At 35.8% G+C, this 6288-nt stretch overlaps 1 non-coding gene across 1 annotated transcript; it reads left to right on the forward strand.

Moving 5' to 3' along the window:
- The first annotated feature begins 1071 nt into the window (after nt 1-1071).
- On the forward strand, nt 1072-1163 carry LOC140754909 (U6atac minor spliceosomal RNA). The gene has a single exon (XR_012103719.1). It is a non-coding gene; the product is annotated as a U6atac minor spliceosomal RNA (small nuclear RNA).
- The last annotated feature ends 5125 nt before the right edge of the window (nt 1164-6288 follow it).

A 6288-nucleotide genomic window follows, 5' to 3' on the forward strand; every position in this document is an offset into this window, starting at 1 on the left:
AGGCAGTAACAGGCAGTGCCGCCACACTTGACCCTGGGTTTTGATTTTTACAGATCTTCGTGGGCTACAATAATTACTTAATATCGTTCTTCTGAGCGTACAATTTCGTTTTCTAACCTTTACACATAAAGCAATTCTAAAGAAGATTTTTTTAAAAGGCTTAATATCTTACAGATTAATCTTATATAAAAATTCTCGTGTCACAATGTTAGTTACCGTGCTACTCCGAAATGGCGGTACCGATTTTCACCAAATTTTATATGCATATTGAGTAGGTCTGAGAATCGGCTACTATTTATTTTTCATACTCTTAAGTGATAATGGTTGTGCATCCTTAACATTTTTTTATTTATAAGGCAACACAACGTTTGCCGGGTCAGCTAGTGATCTTAGAAAATGATCTACAAAAACCCTCAATTTTACATTACACAGTAATAGAGTACGAGTATATAAAGTATTTAATTAGACCACGATACAGTTTCGTTAATCGCCGTTTTATAAAGTAGGCATGCCCTTTTAATTGAACCCAATACCCAATCGCCTAATTCCGTGCTAATTACATGCGTCGTTGACGCAACGTCGCGCAACCGCACGTAACCGTTGCGACACCGCGATATGAGATATTCAGTTATTTTAATATAACTGTATGCAATACCCGGTTTTTTATAAGTAGCAAGTCTTGCGGTTACCTTATGGTAACTGGTGTCTGTGGCCGACATCTTTAGTTTAAACCAAATAGGAGTAAAGTCGCAAAAAAAGCAGTGCATAGCAGGTTAAGAAACTCGGCCTCTTGATCGAAGGGTCCGAGGTTCAATTCCTCTGAGTTTATGTTATGTACGTATTAGACATTAATTAACATTTGATTTAACGATGAATGAAAACGTCGTGAGGAATCCACATACCTGAGAAATCTTAAAAACAGTTTTGAAAGTCTACCAATTCGCACTTGGCCCGAGCGGTGGACTATGACCTTTTCATTCTGAGAGGAGACCCGTGACCAGCAGTGGGACAGTAATAGGTTAATGATGAGGAGTAAAGTCCGATCTGAAATCGTATAAGTATTACTCCATTGTGTCTATTAAAAAGAGAGACGGTTAGCACTCCCCTTGACAAGGGTGGAACACATAAATGGTTAAGGGCACAAATCTTGACCACATTTTTGTCCCTGTAGTTCCGGGACAAGAATAGGGCTACGATATTCCTTGCCTGTCGTAAGAGGCGACTAAAAGGGGGCTTCTGGGGTCGCGGGTGGTAAGAGTGGGAGCTTGAACCGCCCTGCCAGCGGCACCGGGAAGGACGGTAGTATGTGTGGGGTCGTGGCGAGCGTTAAGCTCACCTGGGCGGAGCCCGACTGGGTAACGCGCTAAGAGGACTCCAGTTTCTGTGGGATTTGTACGACTATTTATCCATATTTTTAAATATGAGGATACTTCTGTTATATTAAATTGTTTCAAATTATATTTCCCTTCCAAATTCTAGTATAAATATTATTTCATTCATAAACTAATTCTACGTACTAAGAATTATTATTGTGTTTTTCCTGTACCTACTTCCAAATGGGATTATGTGTATACTTATTTTCCTCTAACTCTTCTCTATTACGAGGTTATCTATTCTAGCTTTAATAATGATAGGGGTTCAGAATTCAAATCTCTGGCCTTTATATTTTAATTAACTTTTATAATATGACAGCAGCATTTATAATATGAGTAGCAGACAAGCATGAAGTCCACCTGATGGTAAGTGGTTATTACCGCTCATGGACGTCCGTAATCAAACTTAGATAAGATTAGATTCCTACTTGAGGTCGCACAAATGCGCTACTACCGCTGAGGACTAAACTGGAATGCCTCGGAAAAGTATATCATCGTTACCACATTCATAAAACCAGAACATAGCAGTGATTAATACTGTTGGTATAAGGCAGATACGTGAGGCGGTGGTGCCACCGGAATCGAACCATAGAAGGCTCTACCACCTTCAATTACCATTGACTTCAGCAGTGAAAGAAAATATCGTGAGGAAACCTATTTGAGGAACATTCACTGTGAGATATATTTTTTTTTATTATTATATATGAGTAGCAGACGAGCATGCAGTCCACCTGATGATAAGTGGCTACTGCAGCCCATGGACATCTGCAATCAACCTCAGATAGGATTAGATATTCCTACCTGAGGTCGGCCACAGATGCGCCGCTACCCATGAGGACTAAGCTGGAACGCCTCGGAAAAGTCTGTCTCCCTTACTCAAAACAGAACACAGCAGCGCATATCACTGCTGTTATTAGGTAGAAATAGGTGTGGCGGTGGTGCCGAATTTGTTAATATTATAGTCAGTTATAGTTCTACGATATATGAATGGGGATATTTTTTATGTGATTTTATCTTACTTCCCGAGTTATAAGCTTTTGAAGAATTACGAATTTAAAGATCTATACTTTTTGGATGTTGTTTGAAATCAATTAATTTTAAATTAAGTAAAGTATAATTGGTGAAAAATTTTCAGAAAAGTAGAATAATATTCGCCAAACATTCAGCTTTTTTATTATTTTGTCTAACTTATCCAAAATGGTCTTAACTATATAAAAGATATGTCTATGGATAATGATGGGAACAAGTCCAATTATCATAGAATCAATCAACTTTGGGCACAGTATGAGTTTCGAGTAATACATAGTTTAGACCTAGATACTCCATCACACTGATTGGTAAACCTTCTCCTTTGAGATTCTTTAACAGAAATCAGCTCGCAAATAACGTAACCGATACACATACGAAAACGGTTTAAAGCTTAATTTGCAACATAACCGTTTAAAAAAACGGTTGTTTCGCAACCAGTTACATAATCGCACTCGTTACTGGTTAACGCTCTTCACCTTGGTTGACGTAACGTGTCAAGGCTAGCGCAACCGCTTTTTGCTTTTGACACGTTTTGCAACTAACTATTGTGAGATGGTTACATGGTTACAAAAGTTTGGGAATGTATGACCGTTGTAATAGTGCAGTCAAGGGCGGTGGACTTTCGTTATGTTATGTTAGATCCAGTATTATGAATTTAGTTTCGTAACTGAAGTTTCGAATTCGAATATAAAACAGTGATTTCAAATCTGTGGATAACAAACGTAATTTATTACTTGTTGTAATGCTGACAGAACGTATGCCATAAAGATATTGTAATTTGCTTGGTGTAAAGGTGTATGACTTCTAATCCATTCTTTTTCAGCATAGGATTTGATCCCAATTCTTTTGCAGGCATTTTGAGTCCAGTAGTAGATCGGTAATGGGATTCAAATGACACCCTAACCTAATCTAACCTAAACGTTATTTGCACGGAAAACACGTCACATATGGCGTAAAATGTGTTATACCAATCTGTTAGAACATCAGGGTTTTGGATTCGATCCCCGGCTAAGTAAACATGGCATTTAAATAATTATTTTCTGCGTTTAAGTGTTTGTGTAATCGCCTATGTGTAGTTTTTGGCATCTCCGAAACAGGAAAACGTATGAGGTTAAGAGTGCAGGAAGCGATATTTTTATATTCTGACTTTTAAATGTGGGGTCGAATTTTTGAAATATGTTGTTTTTGCGTGACGCTTATCAAACTTCACTCTTACCGCAAATTAAAATAAGGCTAATATTGATTTATGACCAAACAACTCAATCTATAAAAACAAATAAAACCGTTATTGTTTAACAGTTACAAGTACAATCATATCAGCAGTATCACAGACGTTACAAGCTCAACCCTGACACATATTAGTGAGTGTGGAAAAGTTACATCACAACGAGATTATATTATCGATAGCTTGTGTAACTAACGGCTACGGTTACCAGTTAACTAACTGCTATATTTAGCGGATTAGTAAGTTAAAATAATATTATTATCTACAGTTTGTATATATAAATATGAAGTAGCAAGTAGCATGCAGTCCTTATGATATGTGGTCACTGTTATATATTATGTAGCCAACTTTATGTAGAATGGATGTTTGATATATACAGGAGTTTTATAGAGAACAGGGGTTCTACTCAAAATCGATCAGCTTTTCAACTTCTAAGGACAAAGATGGTCGTCTCATATGTAAGTCAACCGGCATCATATTAGTAAACGAGCTTACAGTCCACCTGATGGAAAGAGGCAACTGTCACCCATGGACATTTGTTATCAGTCCGAGACAGGATCAGAATTCTACCGGAGGTCAGGAGCAGATACGTTGCTACGCCTATGATTATTGTTTTATAAATCTGACTGCATTAACACTTTTCTACCTAAACGCAACTGCTTTATATTAGAAATAGGCGTGGCGGTGGTATAGTCCGCGTAAAACAGCTAGTCCGCTCTGAATATAGAAATGAATTGCGTCGCCATAGCAAATTGTATGACTACACCAGCTCGCAACAACTTCAGAGAGGACTAGCAGTTTGACGCGAATATATTATACCTCCTTAATGGAGCCACATTGTTTTTACCACTTAAAATGTTTAAACTTTGACTTACAAGCCCAAAATCATACACAGGTCCTTCATCCACTCTTCATCACATTTATCATATCAGGCAAATCTATGTATTTATTCATAAGTTACTTATTCATAACTTTACCTTGCCTTTTAACGAGGTAATTGCTCTATTACATAAATTCCTACTACGTCTTGTTTATCATAACGTTATAAAGATTTCCGTCATGTTGCCGAGATCAAGTTGAACTAATTCATCATGGTTACGTCAGCATTTATCGAATGGAATAAAGTACTGTAAGAAGCACTTCTAAGAAGTATATTATAAGCAGTAGTAGTCTTTATTCCATAGGAAAAAGTTGTATAGATGCTTGTACTACGAGTATTAAGAGGATAAAGTCCGGTTTTTACCACGCTTTTATTAGCTCGACATGTATCTATGTATATATGTAACGGAATCTTTAAACTCGATTTTTACCCACTTCGAACGGTCCAATTAATTTAAAAAATTTAACAATTATCAAGAATAAGATGACAATATACGATTTTAATAATTTTATGCCATTTTCCTCATCAGGGTCGTCAGGAATTAGGATTAACGATTTTCCTTATGCGATTTAGCGTGGTTTTTAGTTTTTAACTATCATTATTCTTCCTTTCCTGTATTATTTCCTTCACTGTATCCGCTATCCGTCTTTGGAACTCCCTCCCTGTTTCTATTCGTTACTCCCAATCCTTATACTCCTTCAAAAATCTTGTCAAATCCCATTACCTTAAACTCTAACTGTTTTTCCTTCCTAAATTTGTGCTCTTGCTTTCAATCTTTTTAAACTGTGTTATCTTTGTTTTTAATTTTAATCTATAGTTTCTTCCCCTTTCGTTTATTATTTGTTTATAATTATATATAAATATCTATATTAAGTATGTTTATTATTTTATTATGGTTATCTTAAATTTACACTTGATTTTATGTATTAAGTCGTATTTACAATAATATTTATTTGCACCCTACCTATTCTTTTAATTCATCCCCTCTTTAACTCCTCACCCTAAGGTTGCCTGGAAGAAATCGCTGTGTTAGCGATAAGGCCGCCTTTTGTATCGTCCTAAATTGTATGTTTTTATTTTTGTTTACTATATTGGGTACAATAAAGAATATTATTATTATTATTATTATTATTATTCTTATGCAATAGAAGTAATAGGTTAAGGTGGGAACATGAAAATGTCAAACTTTTGTTATCAACAAATTATGGCTTTTAGTTAAGGGTTAAGGAACATATATATGAGGCGTTTTAACTGAGTCTTCCATTATTGTAATGCAGTGGTAAATAACAGAAGGCAATTCTAATTAAAATGAAATTAATTTAATAAATAACACTACCTACATTCATAAGGATTTTTCCTGTGTCGTTGGGTACCATGGGCACACAAATTGAAGAATACACAAGCAGACTCAGAAGAGAAACTGCTCATCATTTAGATGTGTGTTTAGGCGGGAATCGAACCCGAAACCTACAGCGTGTATGGTATGGTTAGCCACACAGGTGGTCGGTAACCACCAATTCACCAATAACGAGACGATAGTTTTATTAATACATTCTTTTGTAAATGATCGTAAATCTTTAACAATTTGGAATGACATGAGAATGATAAACCAAATACCATTAAAATAAACGATGACAAATTGACAAAATATAAGACCATGACGAATGTATTTACTTTAGTCATGTGATTTAATATATGGACTTCGATACTTCGATGGAAGTAATAATGTATGCCTAAAATATAGTTGTACCCATGTAAGGAATGAATCATATATATGTTCT

Source organism: Epargyreus clarus, unplaced genomic scaffold (assembly GCF_041222505.1).
Source record: "Epargyreus clarus isolate Ecla_fem2 unplaced genomic scaffold, WU_Ecla_fem_2.2 ptg000031l, whole genome shotgun sequence".
Lineage (NCBI taxonomy): Eukaryota > Metazoa > Arthropoda > Insecta > Lepidoptera > Hesperiidae > Epargyreus > Epargyreus clarus.